The sequence below is a fragment of the Dendrobates tinctorius genome, unplaced genomic scaffold (genome assembly GCF_039654945.1).
Source record: "Dendrobates tinctorius isolate UK_male_01 unplaced genomic scaffold, ASM3965494v1 ptg000011l, whole genome shotgun sequence".
In the NCBI taxonomy this organism is placed as follows: Eukaryota; Metazoa; Chordata; class Amphibia; order Anura; family Dendrobatidae; genus Dendrobates; species Dendrobates tinctorius.
Window position 1 is genome coordinate 82,241,147 of NW_027361679.1, and position 21,912 is coordinate 82,263,058.

The 21,912-nt window shown below is 43.5% G+C and overlaps 1 long non-coding RNA gene across 1 annotated transcript; it reads left to right on the forward strand.

The window, feature by feature from the left end:
- Positions 1–2,741: 2,741 nt before the first annotated feature.
- Positions 2,742–21,448, forward strand: LOC141100112 (uncharacterized). The gene is made up of 3 exons (XR_012234602.1): positions 2,742–2,788; positions 5,474–5,535; positions 21,416–21,448. It is a non-coding gene; the product is annotated as an uncharacterized lncRNA (long non-coding RNA).
- Positions 21,449–21,912: the final 464 nt, after the last annotated feature.

Genomic DNA, 21,912 nt, shown 5'->3' on the forward strand with positions numbered 1-21,912 from the left:
AAATATTTTTATTTTCACGACTCTGCGTTGTAAACTTCTGTGAAGCACCTGGAGGTTCAAAGTGCTCACTATGCATCTAGATAAGTTCTTTAGGGGTCTAGTTTCCAAAATGGGGTCATTTGTGGGGAAGCTCCAAAGCTTAGGCACACAGGGGCTCTCCAAACACGACATGGTGTCCGCTAACGAATGGAGCTAATTTTCCGCTCAAAAAGTCAAATAGTGCTCCTTCCCTTCTGAGCCCTGCCGTGCGCCCAAACAGTGGTTCCCCCCCACATATGGGGTACCAGCGTACTCCGGACAAACTGGACAACAACTTTTGTGGTCCAATTTATCCTGTTTCCCTTGGGAAAATAAAAATTAGCTTGCTAAAATATAATTTTTGAGGAAAAAAAATGATTTTTTTATTTTCTCTGCTTTGTGTTATAATCTTCTGTGAAGCACTTGGGGGTTCAAAGTGCTCACCACACATCTAGATAAGTTCCTTCGGGGGTCTAGTTTCCAAAATGGGGTCACTTGTGGAGGAGCTCCAATGTTTAGGCACACAGGGACTCTCCAAACGTGACATGGCAACCGCTAAATATTCCAGCATATTTTCCATTCAAAAAGTCAAATGGTGCTCCTTCCATTCTGAGCCCTGCCGTGCGCCCAAACAGTGGTTTATGACCACATATGAGGTATCGATGTATTCAGGAGAAATTGCCCAACAAATTTTAGGTTCCATTTTACCCTGTGGCCCACGGGAAAATGAAAAAAACTGAGGCTAAAAGAAAATTTTTGAGAAAAAAAGTACTTTTTTTCTTACGGATCAATTTGTGAAGCACCTGGGGGTTCAAAGTGTTCACTGTGCATCTAGATAAGTTCCTTGGAGGGTCTAGTTTCCATAATGGGGTCACTTGTGGGGAACCTCCAATGTTTAGGCACACAGGGACTCTCCAAACGCGACATGGCAACCGCTAAATATTCCAGCATATTTTCCATTCAAAAAGTCAAATGGTGCTCCTTCCATTCTGAGCTCTGCCGTGCGCCCAAACAGTGGTTTATGACCACATATGAGGTATCGGTGTACTCAGGAGAAATTGCCCAACAAATTTTAGGATCCATTTTATCCTTTTACCCATGTGAAAATGAAAAAATTGATGCTAAAAAAATTTTTGTTGGAAAAATTAAAATATCCATTTTTTCCTTCCATGTTGCTTTAGTTCCTGTGAAACACCTGAAGGGTTAATAATCTTCTTGAATGTAGTATTGAGTAGCTTGAGGGGCGCAGTTTTTAGAATGGTGTCACTTTTGGGTATTTTCTGCCATATAGACCCCTCAAAGTGACTTCAAATGTGAGGTGGTCCCTAAAAAAAATGGTTTTGTAAATTTTGTTGTAAAAATGAAAAATCGCTGGTCAACTTTTAACCCTTATAACGTCCTAAGAAAAAAAAATTTGTTTCCAAAATTGTGCTGATGTAAAGTAGACATGTGGGAAATTTTATTTATTAACTCTTTTGTGTCACCTAACTCTCTGGTTTAACAGAATAAAAATTTTAAATTTGAAAATTGCGAAATTTTCGCCAAATTTCCATTTTTTTTCACAATTAAACGCAAAAATTATTGACCTAAATTTACCACTAACATGAAGCCCAATATGTCACGAAAAAACAATCTCAGAATCGCTGGGATGCGTTGAAGCGTTCTAGAGTTATTATCTCATAAAGGGACACTGGTCAGAAATGCAAAAAATGGCCAGGTCATCAAGGTCAAAATAGGCTGGGTCATGAAGGGGTTAAATGAGAGTTGTGACTTTTCAATATGTTTTACACCACTTTACTGGCAAAAACACTGAGGAATAACCCTAAATATGGTAATGTACTGAACATTGAAACTTCAAGATCATCAACCTAATAGCCATGTATTGTACATGACTGTGTGTCTTATGTAATATCTATAGGAAGATAACATTATGAGTCTCTAGTGCAGCTATGGAAATAGTATTTTTATCTAAAGAATATTTTTTTCCTATGTAATTCTAGACAATGTTGCATTACTGTACACACCATGCAAAACATGGCAGCTATCTGAATGTTTGGCGATACCCTTAATCACAGCCTTGGCCCCATGGATGATAATATGAGTAAAACACCTATACCTGCAGTGATAGTGCCATAAATGTATTGTCCAGGGTGCTAATAACTAACTTCCATTACCGTAAATATAAGGCTATGTTCACACATCAGTTTTTTTTTATCAGTATTTCATAAGTATTTGTGTTCCAAAACCAGGAATGTTCCCAAAACACAGAACAGATGTCAATCTTTCAGTTTTTTTTGCTGTAAGTTACTCTTCTTGTTTTGGCATACAAGCACTAATGAAAAATACTGACCAAATACTGACGTGTGAATGAGGCGTAAAGCAGATGATGCCAAGATGATAAAAAATGGAAGCTGAGTTGTGATTGTTGGCTATGAGCAGCGTATCAGTTTTTGTTTTTTGACAGTTTACATCTTTCTGTTCATTTTAGAAGTCAAATGAAGCACATTAGTCAGGGCAGTATAAATGAGGAATTTTTCTTGATTTTCAGCTACATCCCTCTCAGGCTTCTACCTTCAGTTGATGACATCATAGGCTTCTTCCTTTATGACATCACAGCTAACGGAATGTAGAAATAATTCTGATGTCGCAGCATGCAGTCTTCATTCCATCAGGTAGATCTCAGACAAGACTAGCATTTACTCCATCCATGGAAGATCTTTAGATGGCAATCCTAGATGGTTTTCAAGAAAATCTCACCTTAGAATAACAGGTAAGGATCATTCCCATTTTCCATTCTGTTTTGTTAGATCGTTGTGACATTTTGACTTTTTCTTGACTGGACGGGTTTCCATTGTAGTGTAAATGTCAAAGACTCATAGTGCAGTTACAGGCTGTATAGTGCAAGGGGTTCACTTTCTTTACACAGTAAGTTAAAGTTGATAGCTCTCCCTTCAAACAGTTATATGGTAAAAACAACTTCAGCATTTTTGGGAGTTCATATAATCTTTACATATTAACCTGGGGTACCTCTGATTTTAGTTACAGTATATCAAATATGGCTTATACGATATTATGGGGGATATCGCATGTATTACAGGAAGTCGTATATCCCATTGTAACTAAATAAGTGTAAGAAAACTACGCTAAAAAATGTACATTGCAAATAGACTAGAACTCTAGTGCAATCTGTGGGAGGTAGAAATCCTAAAAGTCAATATCAACCCTTTAAAAAGTTTGCCAAATGTCTTAGGATAACCAGCCAAAGTTTCTCCTCATGGAGAATGCTATGTAGGGTTAGGGAGAATTATAGACGTGCAATGGTCTCATGGAAATCTAGATTTGCAAATACAGTCCTGGCCACTCTGAAGAGACTGCTTTTATATTTACATTTCCAGAGTTGCTTTGCATGGCCTATAAGTCTCCCTACACCGACTTGGCACTTTTCACAAGGAGAATTTTCACCCCATTAATACATCTAGAATCATAGAATCATCTGGTCCAACCCCCTGCTCAAAGCAGGATTCACTAAATCATCCCAGACAGATGTCTGTCCAGCCTCTGTTTGAAGACTTCCATGGAAAGAGAAATCACCACTTCTCGTGGCAGCCTGTTCCACTGATTGATCACCCTAAAGGCCCCTTTACATTTAGCGATGCACCAGCGATCCCGACCACGATACGACCCGGTCAGGATAGCTGGTGCATTGCTAAATGGTCGCTAGTGAGCTGCCACACAGGCAGATCTCACAGCGATGTAGCGACGCAGCAGCGGTCGTTACTTACCTTTCAGACGCGGCAATCCTGACGTCCTCCCGCCCGCGTCCACGCGGCGCTCGTCGGCGCCAGCAGGAAGCCCCAGCAGGAAGCACCCGATGAGAAATGGAGCTGCACGATCTCGCGCGATCAGCGACAGACAGCGGGGGAGCCAGTCGGAGGTAAGTATCACACATAGCGATATCACTAGCAATATCACTGCTGCGTCACAAAATCGGTGACGCTTTAGCGATATTGCTAGCGATATCGCTATGTGTAAAGCCTCCTTTACTGTCAAAAAGTTTTTCCTAATATCTAATCTGTGTCTCCTCCCTTTCAGTTTCATCCCATTGCGTTTAGTCTTTCCTTGTGCAAATGAGAATAAAGATGATCCTTCTACAATGGAACATTGAAAAACATTCATTAAGGGTGGTTTCACATTAGCATTTCAGGGTGCAGCGACGGCCTGTGCCTCCTCCGGTAGCTCCGCCTACAGGCGCATGACGCTGCATGCGTCCTGCGTCCCCTATCTTTATCACTAGGGAAGCAGGCCATGCGCAGTATGCATTTGGCGGCGCATGCGTACTTTTGACGGTGCACCGACCAGCGCCAAACGCAACCTGTTGCAATTTGGTTGTGGTCAGCGCACCGTCAAAAGGACGCATGCGCCACCAAATGCATACTGTGCACGGCCTGCTTCCCCAGTGATAAAAATTGGGGACGCAGGATGCATGCAGCGTCGTGCGCCCGTAGGCGGAGCTACTGGAGGAGGCGCAGCAGGGGGCTTGGCTTAGCAGCGGCTGTGCGCAGGCCGATGCTGCGGCCTGAAAAGCTAATGTGAAACCACCCTATGTAATACAGCATTGTTATGCACTTGCTTGATTTATTTTTATCAACGTTATTAGAATAGAGCTATACTATAAAATATAAAATAAAAAAAGAAGCAAGGCATAAATAAAAACCCCAAGCAATAATCAGACAGTATCTCTCATTTGGAAAACTCTTTTTTGCTTTCTGTGATCAAACCTCAAATTTTTAACACAATTGCCAATGTAATCAATGACCTCAGCTATTATCATAATAATAAGCCATTTCCGTATTTCTTCTTTAGTGAAAAGTTCTTATTGCAGTAGCACAATAGTCTTTACCTTACATGATGTATGCTCCATTCACAAAACAATAGGGCCTTTAGCATTAAACTAATGCACAGGGGCACAATGCGTCGGCATACTATAAATAATGAACACATCAACTCCAACATTGCTGTAAACATTAAAACCGTAATGTACTTAGCGTTTTTTGATGAAAGAGCACAAAAGCCGTCCAATCACATCAAGGTGTACTTTTACTATGAATGGTCCCTAACCACTATATGTCCCACCTCTCCTTGTGCCAAACCAGTCCTCATCTGAATGGGGAGAGAAAAGGAAACTGTAGCTCGGAAAAGGCGTAGCTCGGGATTAAACCCTTGCACGGAAATGATGGGTGGGTATGAGTGCTGAGCTGTGGAAGGTGCCAGAGGTATACATAGTGGTTAGAGAACATCCATATAAAAAAAAGTACACCTTGGCGTGGTTGGATGACGTTAATGGTTGACATTAACGTTTTTTTAATGTTTACAGCAATATTAGAGTTCTTGTATTCATTAGTCGCAATATGCTCAATTTCCAACCGTAAAATGATTTTCTATCATTTTTGCTCAGATGGACGGACTTCAGAAAGTAGATTCAGGATATGTGGAAGAAATTCTCTTGAAGAGTAGCAGGTAAGTAAAACATTATCTCAAAGATTCGAGGCACCAGAATATTTCTCCTCAGGAAAAACATAGCTTTTATTCAATCATTAAAATATGTAGCAACAATACATGGCAACATTTTGTCTGTATCCAGCCTTTATCGAACCAAAAATTAAAGATAAATCAAGTCCAAACAATTTCACATTTCACCTATTGATCTGCCAGTAGAATTGGCCTCCGCTTCTTCCTCCTCCTCCTCCAAGCCCATCCCCATCATCATGGCATCTTTAAAGCTGTTGAATGAGCAAGAAAAAAAAAAACAGTTAAAAAAAACATTTAAATTGTACATGTACATTGTGGAGAACAGACTCCAGTTCCTATATATAACCTACATGCCGATCCCAGCGGATCATTAGAGAATGACCTGTACAGAGGTCTCCTGAGGCTGACGCGAGGTAAGCGTCTTCCTAGTCCTTATAGGCCCTTTGCTATGATATAATTTAGCCCACCCCTACATAACCACCATTCAACGCGATAGTGTTTTGCATGTGACTCATCTAATTGCAGGTGTGAAAAATGTCACTATAGGACAGGGGAGATGTAGAATTTCTGAACACACTTGTGGACACTGTTGGATTGTGTGAGGCCCAGAGAATATCACACCGCTATGTCACAGGCTCAATGTTGCAGGTGTGAAAAATGTCACTATAGGACAGGGGAGATGTAGAATTTCTGAACTGTGGACACTGTTGGATTCACATGTAAGGTCCAGTGAATATCACACCGCTATGTCACAGTCTCAATGTCGCAGGTGTGAAAAATGTCACTATAGGACAGGGGAGATGTAGAATTTCTGAACACACTTGTGGACACTGTTGGATTGTGTGAGGCCCAGTGAATATCACACCGCTATGTCACAGGCTCAATGTCACAGGTGTGAAAAATGTCACTATAGGACAGGGGAGATGTAGAATTTCTGAACACACTTGTGGACACTGTTGGATTGTGTGAGGCCCAGTGAATATCACACCGCTATGTCACAGTCTCAATGTCAAAGGTGTGAAAAATGTCACTATAGGACAGGGGAAATGTAGAATTTCTGAACACACTTGTGGACACTGTTGGATTGTATGAGGCCCAGTGAATATCACACCGCTATGTCACAGGCTCAATGTCACAGGTGTGAAAAATGTCACTATAGGACAGGGGAGATGTAGAATTTCTGAACACACTTGTGGACACTGTTGGATTGTGTGAGGCCCAGTGAATATCACACCGCTATGTCACAGGCCCACTGTCGCAGGTGGGAAAAATGTCACTATAGGACAGGGGAGATGTAGAATTTCTGAACACACTTGTGGACACTGTTGGATTGTGTGAGGCCCAGTGAATATCACACCGCTACGTCACAGGCTCAAAGTCGTAGGTGTGAAAAATGTCACTATAGGACAGGGGAGATGTAGAATTTCTGAACACACTTGTGGACACTGTTGGATTGTGTGAGGCCCAGTGAATACCACACCGCTATGTCACAGTCTCAATGTCGCAGGTGTGAAAAATGTCACTATAGGACAGGGGAGATGTAGAATTTCTGAACACACTTGTGGACACTGTTGGATTGTGTGAGGCCCAGTGAATACCACACCGCTATGTCACAGTCTCAATGTCGCAGGTGTGAAAAATGTCACTATAGGACAGGGGAGATGTAGAATTTCTGAACACACTTGTGGACACTGTTGGATTTTGCGAGGCCCAGTGAATATCACACCGCTATGTCACAGGCTCAATGTCGTAGGTGTGAAAAATATCACTATAGGACAGGGGAGATGTAGAATTTCTGAACACACTTGTGGACACTGTTGGATTGTGTGAGGCCCAGTGAATATCACACCGCTATGTCACAGTCTCAATGTCGCAGGTGTGAAAAATGTCACTATAGGACAGGGGAGATGTAGAATTTCTGAACACACTTCTGGACACTGTTGTATTGTGTGAGGCCCAGTGAATATCACACCGCTATGTCACAGGCTCAATGTCGTAGGTGTGAAAAATGTCACTATAGGACAGGGGAGATGTAGAATTTCTGGACACACTTCTGGACACTGTTGGATTGTGGGAGGCCCAGTGAATATCACACCGCTATGTCACAGGCAGAAATTGGCTAGTGTATGACAAACTACAAGGTGTATATAGAATTGGGCAGAATAGGAATCTCCCTAGAGTGTAGGTCTGTAAGAACGGAACAAGTCCTCGACTTATCCTTACAGAGTCACACACAGATAGCTTCACTGTGGCCGTGATAACAGCCGTTACACGGTACTGAGAGAGGAGCGTGCATGTACACCGTTGTCCAGTGTCCGTAAAATTGTCAAGCTCCGTGTTTTTTAAGTATACGGACTGACACACGCTGTCTCTCTATAGTTTTGAATGTGATCAAACAGCAAATATACTTAACTGTTTGAAAACCAGACAAAACTAGAAGGTGGAGGTCTGTAAGAACGGAACAAGTCCTCGACTTATCCTTACATAGTCACACACAGATAGCTTCACTGTGGCCGTGATAACAGCCATTACACGGTACTGAGAGAGGAGCGTGCATGTACACCGTTGTCCAGTGTCCGTAAACTTGTCAAGCTCCGTGTTTTTTAAGTATACCGACTGACACACGCTGTCTCTCTATAGTTTTGAATGTGATCAAACAGCAAATATACTTAACTGTTTGAAAACCAGACAAAACTAGAAGTTGGAGGTCTGTAAGAACGGAACATGTCCTCGACTTATCCTTACAGAGTCACACACAGATAGCTTCACTGTGGCCGTGATAACAGCCGTTACACGGTACTGTGAGAGGAGCGTACACTGCTGTATGGTGTGAAAAAATGGACGCTCAGTACCTCACCAGGACAAAAAAAAAAATTTGGATTGCTTTTAAAAAAGCAGCTTGCAGAGCAGTGGGAAAACAGCAATGCAGCTATCAGGAAGCCTTATAAGGCAGCCTAACAACCAGCACAGCTGATCCAGCAAAATATAGCCTCCACTTGCACTGCACACACAGTGACTGGTGTGTTGTACAGCAAAATCGCTAGCAGCAGAAGCAGTTTTTGGTGTCTTCTTCCCTGCCTAACGCTCTCCCTACAGAATCAGCAGCAGCAGCTCTCCCTATTCTGAGATCAGCATGAGTAACATGGCGGTCGGCGTGCACGCCCTTTTATACCCCCTGTGACGCCCCCCAAAGCAAGCCAATCACTTGCATGCCCTTCTCAAAGATGGTGGTGACCCCTGCCTATGTCATCACGTTGCCCACAGTGTCCGTGGATCCTGATTGGCTGAAAAAGGGCGGAAAACAAACTTTTGAAATACGACTTTGGCGCTAAAGTCGCCGAGCTCGTGGCCGACCTCACCCTAGGGTCGGGTTTCGTTTCATGAAACCCGACTTTACCAAAAGTCGGTGACTTTTGAAATTTTTTGACCCGTTTCGCTCAACTCTATTTACAATGTGTTTCGGTGCCATAAAATGATGTGTATAAATTGCAATTGCTCTGCTATTTAAAGATTAACCATAAGGTTCTTTTCCCCCATAAATCAATAGTACACATAAAATTAAGAAACTTTGCAATATATTTTGTTAGAGAAATTATCTTCTTTCTCCTCCTGGACTGATAAGTCTTTTTCAAAATTCTCAATTCTGAGGTCAAATCTGTCTTTATTAAAGACAGATTTGTACATTACTGAGATAGGAGGTGACAGTTGGTGCTGATAAGATTCCATGGAAGGAGAGGAGGGAGGAGCTCTGTCTCTAACTCCCCCCTCTCTGCCTTCACATAGAATCTCATCTGTAGCAACTGCCAATCTTCTTTCTCATTAATGTAAACATTTGCCTTCACTGATTTTACGCTAGAAATAAAAATTAAAAAGGAATTTGAGCTGCAGTAGTGGCTGCTTGAAAGGAGAAATTGCATTTTCAAGTTGTGTCTGGAGATGCATTGGGGCGTAGTGATGCACTGTCCTACCTGGCTGATTGACAGGTCGTTTACTCCAGTACTAGTCCACTGACCTTTCAATCAGCCAGGGGAATGTGCTGCTAGATAGAAAATACAGTGTGAGACTGACAAGCTAGAAGTACATCATCACGCCCCAATGCTCTTCCACCCACAACTTCAAAATATGACTTCTCAATGGTGGAGCAGCACTTTGGGGTAATAAAGGGATCAACTTATTTATCTTTTAAAGGGCTGCACATTTATATTAGTGGTTTAGGGGGAGGATAAAAGTTTCAGACAGGTTCCTCTTAAAGGTTCCCATATACAATAGGCTAAAATCAGCCGATTCTTTAAATTGGGATAAGATTCGCCTACCTTGTAATATGCATTATGTGCTTCTCCATCTTTTAGGTCTAAATGAGCTAAAAGGTCACTTTCAAAAATATATAAGCCACAGAGATCTCTGAAGTAGACATTGCCATACATATTGAAACATTCCCATTCAGCTGCTTTTATAAATTTGAGCTAACACAGCATACCTAGCAATTTACGTTATGTGCTTCGATGACATTTATTCTCTCTATGCTGGGTAAACAATATTGAATATTTAATTTGAAGTTGAATTCTAGAGACACAGTGAGTGACAGCTCAGTTATCCAATAGATGGCAGGGGCATACTGGGCTTTCAGTATAGTGAATGGGATAGCCCAGTCGCCCAATCAGAGACTGGAGCATGCTGACTATCCTCATGCTAATTAGGGATAGATCAGCTGCCCCGCCATGGGCTGGGGCATGCTGGGCTGTCCCCGTCATGGGCTGGGGCATGCTAGGCTGTTCCCATGCAAATTTACTATTGCTAAGCAGTCCAATCAAAGGTTGGGCCTGCAAGGCTTCCTCCAGGTCTCTCCCTTTCAGGGTGATCGCCTGGCTATTTAGTTGGCTGGCAGTGGTCAGACACATTGTAAGGCCGGTTTCACATTAGCACTTTTTAAGCGCACGCACGGCCGGGGGTAGCTCCGCCCCCGAGCCGGCTCTCTGCCCGGCGTGCCCGCCCCTTGCTTGTAGCGCCGCCTCCTAGTGGACAGCGGCGCCTGCGATCGGCGCACCCTATCTTTAGCATAGGGTGCGCAGATCGTGCGCAGGCCGTGCGCTAGTTGCGCTTTGACCTGCGCTGCACACTTTTGACGGTGCGCCGTGCGCGCCAAAATCAAACTTTCCGGATTTTGGCGCGCACGGCGCACCGTCAAAAGTGCGCAGCGCAGGTCAAAGCGCAACTAGCGCACGGCCTGCGCACGATCTGCGCAACCTATGCTAAAGATAGGGTGCGCCGATCGCAGGCGCCGCTGTCCACTAGGAGGCGGCGCTACAAGCAAGGGGCGGGCACGCCGGGCAGAGAGCCGGCTCGGGGGCGGAGCTACCCCCGGCCGTGCGTGCGCTTAAAAAGCGCTAATGTGAAACCGGCCTTACTTGTATCTTTGCGCTATGGAGTGCCTGACTTGTGGTTTAGTGTTCTGCTGTTCCTTGCCTTTAACTATTAGTTTGCCTAGCCCCTTTTGTCTTGATCTGCACCATTTTGGACTGCTGACTTCAAACTGTGACTTGTTTACTTTTTTGTCTTGGCCCTCTGCCCTAGATGTACACTCTTGGTACTTGACCCCAAACTTCTTGACTCCTTTGTCTCCCAGCTTGTCCGTGAGAAGTGACAATAGCCATGGTCACAGCAGAATTGCAATATGACCCATCATTTTGTCTCTAATTGAGATAAGCTGTAGCCAGAGGTGTGAGGCTATGACTTATTTCTTTCTCCCTATTCACAATACATACATATTTGGACAAACCAAGCATGGTTCTGTTTAGGGAACTCAACGAGAATAGCTAATGCTCAATATACTAAAATCAGCCGATTCTGTAAATGTGGATAATATTTGCCTACCTCGCAGTTTGCATTATACGGTTCCTTTAAAAGATATATATATGCTAGACAGATCTCTGCAGTAGACATTGCGGAACTGTGTACAACATTCTTCCTCTACTTTTCATAAATTATCAGCAAATCGCAGAGGCTTTTTTTTTAAATACCAAAATGGTAGAAAAACACATCTATATTGGAGATGGAAAGGAGGCTTTGAGAGGATATGGAAGAGGCCTATATATGGTATTTTTTTGTTTTTTTCGATTATGTGTCATTTATGTGAGTGGATACTCTACCACTCTGTCTACACATTTGAGTGTGTCGCTCTATTCTCTGAGAGTACTTATGTGGGCAGGTAGGGTTAGGACTGGGTAACTTTCCCTTGGCTTAGCTTCTGTCTCCTTCATGTGTGCGCTTAGGATAGTTGAGTTACAGAGCAAGTCCAACTCTCAATCTATCAATTAATCTAAAAGTTGACGTACATTTTAGACTAAAATCAACCACTTTTGCAGATTTGAGCAAAAGCTGCCTACCTTGCGTTAGGTGTTGGGATTTTCCCGCAGTGCGGGATAGATCCCAAGCATTGCCTGGTGCTGGGTCTCCCATTCTGACCCAGCTGCTGCTAATGCTGCTCAGCACAGATGTTGGACCCAGCATCTTGCACAGGCTCGTGGTATTTGTTTGGTTACTGCTGGCTCCCCAGCCAAGTTTATGGTAATCAGCGTTATGCAGCTGCAGCCTGACGCTTGGGAGTCTAAGTGCAGAGATCACCCTACTGAGCATGTCCGTTATGTGGCGCCTGCTCATTGGTGGTAGGACGTTTGCTGCTCTGGTGAGGTGGCAGCAACGGAATGGTCCGCAGGCGACGTCTTGGCCAGCTGGGTATGAGTGTTTGTGGTAGAGTCTAGTGTATAAAATGCCCCCAGCGGCACTCGTGGGCCCGCTGGTATCACTTATGTGTGGTTTATGTGAGTGGATACTCTATCAGTCTGTCAGCACATTTGAGCGTGTCGCTCTATTCTCTGAGAGTACTTACGTGGGTAGGTAGGGTTAGGACTGGGTAACTTTCCCTTGGCTTAGCATCTGTCTCCTTCATGTGTGCGGTTAGGACAGTTGAGTTACAGAACAAAAAGTCCAACCCTCAGGCTGTATTTCTCTGGGAAAGCGACAGGGTCTTGCACCTAGCGTCACATGAGTTCTCTTCCTTGACTCAACATCTGCTTTATTACATGTGTGCGGCTAGCACAATTTACTTGCAGAGCGAGCTCTACCCACGTGCTATTTCCCCTGTGACGTTTAACAGCGTTTGGTACCTTGCTTACTTTTAGCAGTACCACTCTGTGCAGTAACTGAGCTGGGTACTCTGAGTTCTGTTCACAATGCATGGCATTTAACACAGCGCGTTTAAGGTGATCGCTTAAGTTCCATCATTGTTCACTAGCAGCATTTATACATCTATGTACGGTGGACCCCGGGTAGCGATTGCACTTTGTTATTTATTTTTATTCAGTGGAACCCGCCAACCCTAACATGAAGTTTTGACCTTAAAATATCTTATTGTTCCTCAGTTTTGAAATGTTAGCCACATGTACATGTTGCAAGGCTTTGATAACTACCAGCCATGGTACCCAGATCAAGACATAGGAAGTGTTTGGTACAAAACTCTCCTTGCACTTTTCCAAAATTATGAGCAAATAGATTGATGTTACTTGTTGTATCTGTTGTTATATATTATGTTGCCTCTTTGCCACAAAGAATTCCTTGTATATATGTAATATGTACTTGGCGATAATAAATTTGATTTGATTGATTTGATTTGATTTTATAAAAATGGTAGAAAGAACACTTATATTGGAGATGGAAAGGAGGCTTTGAGGGGATATGGAGGAGGCCTATGTTTTTTAATTTTATTTTTAGGTGTGCAATTATCTGTTTTCTGATAATCTTGGAAAAGTAGCTAAAATGAATGAAACTGTCAAAGTTGTTAATTTTTAAGTTGTGGAATTTGTGAAAATATGTTTTTGTGGCTCCTTTAAACAATAGACTAAAATCAGCCAATTCTGTAAATGTGTATAAGAACCACTTACCTTGTAATTTGCAATATGCGTTTCTCCGACCTTTTAATTCTAAGTGAGCTAAAAAGTTGCTATTGAAGATATATTTGCTAGTCAGATCTCTGAAGTAGACATTGCGGAGCTGTGTCCATTCTTATTCGACTTTTCCTAGATTATGAGCAAATCGCTGACCTTTTTTTCTCTACTAAAATTTTAGAAAACACGCCTGTATTGGCAATGGAATGGAGGCTTTGAGGGGATATGGAGGAGGCCTATGTGTTTTTTCCGAGTTTCTTATTTGTGCGTGCAATCATCTGTTTGTTAATAATTTTGCAAAAGTTGATAAAATGTAGGAAACTCTGATGTTTGTTATGTTTAAAGATGTTTAATGTAAGAAACGTACTTTGTACAATGATGCGTAAGGAATATTGTTTCGATCGCGGACGCAGCGGGGATTACAGCCAACGCTCCCGTGTCGTCGAGCTATAATGACTACGGGGTATGCGTCCCAGGTGATCGTGGAATGTGGACCCACTGGACCACAGGGGGGACTCGGACCTACCCGTACTAGGGAAGAGTAGTGACCAGCGTCTGTGGCAGCTGAGCATGTGGACAAGATGGCCATAAGCAGGACTAAAAGACACCGCACAACTTCAGGTGTGAAGAAAAATAAAATGAACTGAAATAAGGCAAAAACATAGAAACACCAGTTTCCGGAATATGCACATCATGAAGGAAACCCATCTCAGGTAGACAGGTCAAGCAGGAGGTCATCATGGGTTGACTCAGTCCAGGATTGTCTAGCACGGGCTTACTAGGGGGAACCGCACATGCGGGTGGTCATGCAGCGCAGCGGAACCATGCACGCACGGCTACGGACATAACACAAGCGCAGCAGGAGAATGTCTGACGCCGACCTCAGGTGGACTTCAGATGATGGTGGACTTCAGATGATGGCAGGGTCATCAAGGGTAAGACCCCAGGGAACTTGCAGGACATCAGAACAGGACTCGGATAGCACAGGTCCAGGAATGTTGGCACTACAGCACCGGGCATAGGCTGGTCAGATCCAGGACTCGCAGGCGGTACCATCACCGGGGAGCAGAGCTGGAGACTCCCGGAAACCATGGAGGAGTATTCCATCCAGGAAGGAGAACGGGACCGGTTTAAGAGCACAAATTTGACCACCAGAACCACGGACTGGATATCTGGACATAGGCTGGACATCAGAACTCGGAGAGATATCCGGTCTCGGAGTGGATATCAGGAACACGGAGTGGACATCAGGAACACGGTGTGGACATCAGGGCACCTAGGTGGACATCAGGGAGGCATCAGGCATCAGGACATCAGGACATCTGGTGGACATCAGGACATCGGGTGGACATCAGGACATCGGGTGGACATCAGGACACCAGGTAGACATTAGGACATCTGGGCGCCAGGTGGACATCAGGTGGACATCGGGATGCCAGATGGACATCAGGACATCAGGTTATCATCAGGACATCGGGTGGACATCAGGACATCTAGACGCCAGGTGGACATCAGGACATCAGGTGGACATCAGGACATCAGGTGGACATCAGGACACCAGACAGGACATCTGGAAGAGGTCGTCAGACACCGGACATCTGGCCGTAAAATGCAGTGACTCTGGGCATCCCAGCAAAGTCAGTGGGTTTCAAGATATGACATTCAGACACATTGTTTTGTGATGATCCGTTTTTGGGCTGTATGAGCCTGTCAGTTTGTGTGGTGTTTTTCTTATCTGCTTTTGCCATGGAAAACATCTATGAGCTCAAAAACCTTTCAGGAGATGCGGTTTTTTAAAAAGCTGATTTGCTTTTACAGCTGAAAAACGTATCCTCAAAAAACGCAGCAAAAACGCTGTGTGTGAATGTAGCCTTAGATCAGGAATAGAACAGTCATTTATAGGACATTTCATAACTTTCCCAAAATCCTATGAAAAAATATTCAGCACATTCTGCATTGAATTACTGTACCCAATTTATTATATATTTTATGAGACGGAGTCGGTCCATTTTATACCGACTCCACCAAAATGAGAACCGACTCCACAGCCATGGTGATAACACTATAAACTAGTGGGGATAACTGGAGATTTCTGGGATGTGAGAACACTATAAGCTTGAGGGGGCAATTGGAGGTATCTGGGATGTGATAATACAGCGTGTCCGTAAAGTCAGGGTGCACTTTTGACCAGTCACTGGAAAGCAACAAAAGATGATAGAAATGTGAAATCTGCTCCAAATAAAAGTAAAACTCTCTCAGAAGCCAGAGAAGGATGGAGATGGATGGAAAATCAGAAGGAGGAAGGTATACTGAACTGCTCGGCCGTGCCAAGTGTGCACAAAGATTCTGTGCTTGGTTTGAACATTCATTTTTTGCTAAGAGACTCACTTTAACCCCTTTCAGACCAGGCGATTTATCATTTGTGCGCTTTAGTTTTTTCCTCCCTTCTTCTAAGAGCCATAAATCTTTTTTTTCTGTTGACATGGCTGTATGAGGTTTTGTTTTTTTGCAGAATGACTTCAAGTTTTGACAATATTCATTTTAACCCCATTCAACATCTTGGTATTTTCAGTTACTGCATTTCTTTTTCCTCCCCTTGCTCCTAGAGCCATACCCTTTTTTTTCCCGTCAATATAGGTATGTGAGAGCTTGTTTTATCCAGGACGAGTTGTACTTTTGAAAGACACTATCAGTTTTAGCATATAGTGTACTGGCAAACAGGAAAAAAAAAATAAAAGTGCGGTGAAACTGCAGAAAAAATACAATTCCACAATTGTTTTTTTATAACATGTTCACTAAATGTTAAAACTGACCTGCCGTTATGTTTCTCCAGATCAATACGAGTTTGCAGACACCAAATATGTTACTTTTTATTTAAGTGGTAAAAAAGGTGCCATTTTCTGGGACCCTTAGTGTCTCCATTTTTTGGGATCTGGGGCTGGGTGAGGGCTTATTTTTTGCGCACGAGCGGACGTTTTTATTGATACCATTTTGGCATAGATACCATGCTTTGATCGCCCGTCATTGCATTTTAATTGCAATGTTGCAGCCACCAAAAAAGTACCAATCGGATTAATTATTTTTATTTATTGATGGATTGGGAGATTCTGATCACAGCGATATCAAATGTGTATTTATTTTATTTTGAATGGGGTGAATGGGGGTGATATGAACTTTTATATTTTAATTTTTTAAATATTTGTAAACTTTTTTTTCTACTTTTTACTTGCTTCAATAGTCTCCTTAGGAGACTAGAAGCTGCGATCTTCTGATTGCTTGTGTTACACAATCCACTGCTATGTGTAACAAAAATGCACATCTGCTATTAGCGCTGGTCACTGGGCGACTTTTATAGCTATCCAGCAACGACAACAGCAGGGGTCTCCTGCAGACCCTGGGTAGTCATGCCAACCCATCGGCGACCTGCGGTCATGTGGCATGGGTACCGCTAAGACCCGCTTCCGATGCAGCCATGCTAAATGCAGCTGTCTTGAGTTTGACAGTGGCATTTAACAGGTTAAGGCTGGTTTCACATTAGCGTTTTTTTGCCCAGCGCATCGTGCGTGTCCATGCGTCATGCGTACCTATGTTTAACATGGCGTGCAAATGGTCTTGCGTTTGCATGCGTTTTCGTGCGCATGCTTTTTTTCAAGGTGTGCACCTAGGTGCGCCAGACGCAACCAGTTGCATTTTTGGGTCCGTCGAAAGGCGTCAAAAAAACGCATGCACACGTTGTGCACAGAATGCGACAAAATTGCGCATTACAGTCTATGGGAATGCAGGCGTGCGCATGGACATGCGTTCATCTGCGTTTTTGCACGCATGCGTTTTTGGCGTAAAAATGTGTAGACACTGGTTTTAACCCCTAGAGAACGAATGCAAATAAAAAATGCAAACGCATGCAAAAAAGCAATATGCGTTTTTTGCATGCGCATCTATTGTGCACTATGCGCTGCGCAAAAAACCGCTAATGTGAAATTAGCCTAACAGCTGCGGGTGGATCACAATTCCACCAGCGGCTGTGACGGACACATGACAGCTGATCAGATCAAAGGTGCAGGCTCATTGCCGGAGCTCACATCAAAGAGGGCTAGGAAACCTATGACAGATATATCAGTCATAGGGCGTTAAGAGTTTAAAGGGAATCTATCAGGTGTGCAATCTGAAGACAGCATGAGGTAGAGGTTAAAACACAGATTTCAACTATGATTCTTAAGGCCCCATCACACACATCGCTGTGTGTGATGGGGATCAGTGACCGGCCCCCTCGCTGGGTATCGCTGATTGCGCTCGAACGTCCTGGGCCGTTTTTTGATCGCTGGTCTCCCGCTGGCCAGCACGCATCGCTGCGTGTGGCAGCAAGAGACCAGCGATCAGCGACGCTGGTTTCTAATGTAAACATCGGGTATCTAAGAGCCGCACGGCTCTTGGATACCCGCTATTTACCTTGGAAATGAGCGTACACTGGGACATCGTTATGTTTAACGGGGCCTTTAGGTTTTGTTTGCTTACAATGATTGTTTTAGAACCAGTAGCGCATCATTGTGGTGACTAGCTGGTGAGTGAGCACTGGTACCACATGCCCCCTCCTGTGATAAACAGCTCACTGCCTATATACTTTGTACATGGAGAGCCTGGTGGGGGCAGGGTTTGCTTCCTCAACTCTGCTTCATTGCTAATTCTAAAAACTGCACCCACTAATCTAAGTGATACATTGATGAATTCAGCTTCTATATGCCTACACTGCTCTCAGATGAGGTAGTAAAAACTTGCCGACAGATTCCATTTGAATGGTTGACAGCTGAAGGCAGAACTCAGCTCTGGCCATGGCTGTTAGACACAGATGCCAACTATGTAATGCATCTGACGTCTAACATATGTTGAGGGAGCGATACTAAATACATTTTTCATCCTTTGCATTCATTACCATGTCTATTTCAATTTAATGAATTAAGCGTACCTTCTTTGTGGCCTTCGCCTCCCCAAAAAAGCTACTCCAGTGAAAAACTGGACTGGTGTTAGAAGGGCTGGCAGTTGTAATTAACATGACAGGTGGGTGTGGCAAGGTTTCCTAACACCCCGCTTCCTGCCCTGCTTTGCTCATTTAGGCAGAATGGCTTCAAATTGGAGTGAAGACGCTAAAAGTCATAAAATAATTTGTGCCTTTTCAAAGCTTATTAATTATACCTTATTATATATCTCTGGCGTAAAACTTTGATGAATCGACCTCATGTGTCTAGAGAAAAATCAAGTGGATATATCAGTTTTTAACATTTTATTAAAGAATACACAATTATGTAAACATACAATACTGTCATCGTTCATTTGACTTTGCTCACAATATACAGTAAATCAACGACTGAATAAAATAAAGATATGAAAATGCAAAGCATTAGTTCCACTTTTAAGTTGTTGTGAATAACCAGGAAAGATAAAAAACTAAATAAGTCACATTACTATGTTTATAGGCTAGACTACCTGGGCAGAACTTCAGTAAGGGCTGATGAGTAACACCACTTTCCCCAATACTTTAAAATTTAATTTTGTATGAAACTGTATTATTTATTTACTATTTATTCGGTCTCCCATGACAGCACCACGAGAGAGGGGAAATCCGCCTTTTAGGGAAATCTCATACAAATGAGATCTACATATCTTCTTCCCATTTATTGTTAGATTTTCCATTTTTCATATCTGTGGAACATCCTCTTATGACCTAGTGTATACCTCTCCAATAAAAAAATAGTGAAATCCTATTAGATTATATTTTTATTTATATCCCTGTCTCTGAACTATTGCTAGGGACAAACATATCTCGTTGAACACATTCTGGCTTCATATCTATGAACCTGTGTTCTCCCCTCCCTTTTGTTATTTTCTTTCATAGGTGGATTCACATTTTTAATTTATTTGTTTGATTTCAGTATGATTTATCATTAGGTCTATTCCTTCTCCGCCACTAGATAACCAGGGTTAACGTGTTCTGTACTGCTACAGGCAGTCCAATTTTTGGCTAGGGTGTCTAGGATGCCCATAGTATACTTTTAAAAAATGTACCCCTATGGGGAAATGTTTATCAGCCCATTCACTACGTGTATGGGCATTACGAGTCTAGGAAACCCGCACCTTTGCAATGGGAATTTTTTTTAGGAGGCCCTCCTCCATGTTTCGGCCAAGAGGGGATTGTGGTGCATGCAAATTTGGGTCAAGGCGGCCCTTGCAATCAATGCATAAGGAAACTGTATGGCAGGAGCAACTTAAGACTGTGAAGTGGGTTTTCATGTGGCCTTCCAGTATGTGGGTTCAAAGGCTTATTGGGGTGCATATGACTTGGCAGCAGGGCAGGCCTTGCTGTCAATGCATAAGAAAAGAATATGGGAGTACAAGATGAATAATGTGAAGTGGATTTTCCTGTGCCCATCCAGTATGTGAGTTCAAAGGCTTATTGGGGTGCATATGACTTGGCAGCAGGGCAGGCCTTGCTGTCAATGCATAAGAAAAGAGTATGGGAGTACAAAATGAATAATGTGAAGTGGATTTTCCTGTGCCCATCCAGTATGTGAGTTCAAAGGCTTATTGGGGTGCATATGACTTGGCAGCAGGACAGGCCTTGCTGTCAATGCATAAGAAAAGAGTATGGGAGTACAAAATGAATAATGTGAAGTGGATTTTCCTGTGCCCATCCAGTATGTGGGTTCAAAGGCTTATTGGGGTGCATATGACTTGGCAGCAGGGCAGGCCTTCCTGTCAATGCATAAGAAAAGAGTATGGGAGTACAAAATGCATAATGTGAAGTGGATTTTCCTGTGTCCATCCAGTATGTGGGTTCAAAGGCTTATTGGGGTGCATATGACTTGGCAGCAGGGCAAGCCTTGCTGTCAATGCATAAGAAAAGAGTATGGGAGTACAAAATGCATAATGTGAAGTGGATTTTCCTGTGCCCATCTAGTACGTGGGTTCAAAGGATTATTGGGGTGCATATGACTTGGCAGCAGGCATTTGTATTTTTTTAAACTAAGCAATGTTACAGTTGAAAAATGCATAAAAAACGCTGTGTCTGAACATAGCCCAAGTGGGGGCGGGACATTTTGGTCTGGGGTTAATTATTTTGCCTTATATACAAGTCATTAACCTGGAAAGGATATGCCTTAACATATTTCCCAGCAAATCCCCTGGTTACAAATACCAACCCATAGCCACCCAAGAAATGGCGCATCTCTAAGATGCGCCAATTCTGACACTTAGCCCCTCTCTTCCCACTGCCGTGTAGTGGTGGCATATGGGGTAATAATGGGTTAATGTCACCTTGCTATTGTAAGGTGACAATAAACCCGGCTAATAATGGAGAGGCGTCAATAAGATGCCTATCCGTTATTAATCTAAGTAATAAAGGGTTAAAAAAAACCACACACATAAGAATAAAGTATTTAATTAAATAAAACACAACACATTTTTTCATAATTTTTATTACACGCCCAGATCCTAGCGAATCCATCGATCACCTGCAAAATAAAATAAAAAAAACAAACCAACAGTATACTCCCTGTCCGACGTAATCCCATTAACAATGATGGTCCCACGACGATCTCCCCTATAGAGCTGTCACATCAGCAGATGTGACCTCTCTATAGACCTCCGATGACACACTGATCGGAGATAACCCTCCAGCAGTGTGTCATTGGAGATAAGCCTCTCGCTTTATGGCACTACGTCGTGAGAAAATTCTCACGCTGTAGTGCCGCAAAGTGACAGGTGAACTCAGGTGACCTGTCAGCAGCGGAGTGATACAATGCGGAAGATTATCTCAGTCATTGTATCACTCGAGCCCCTGGAGAGAAGTCGCATCAACTGATGTGAAAGCTCTCCACGAGAGATCGTCTTGGGACACAGGGAGAATATTGTTGGTTTATTATTTTAATTTTTTTCAGGTGACCAAGGGCTTCGGGGATTAGCAGAATATGGTGAGTATGAACTATATATGTGTGTATGCCCGCACAGACCCCCGCACAGCCCCACAGACCCGCACAGACTCGCACATACCGCCGCACATACACCCGCACATACCCCTGCACAGACCCGCACATACCCCCACATAGACCCACAAATACCCCCGCACATAAGCCTGCACAGACCCGCACATATCCCCACACAAACCCACACAGACCGCGCATAGACCTGCACAGACCCCCGCACAGCCCCGCAAACCCTTGCACAGACCCCCGCACACCCCCGCACAGACCCCCCCGCACAGACTCCCACACATACTCCCGCACAGCCCCGCATAGCCCCGCACAGACCCTCACAGACCGCTGCACAGACCCGCACAGACCCCCACACAGCCACACCACACACGCACACACACATGGCCCGCACATACCATACAGGCACACAGTGCTGGCACATGCACAGTTAAAAAAACGGAATC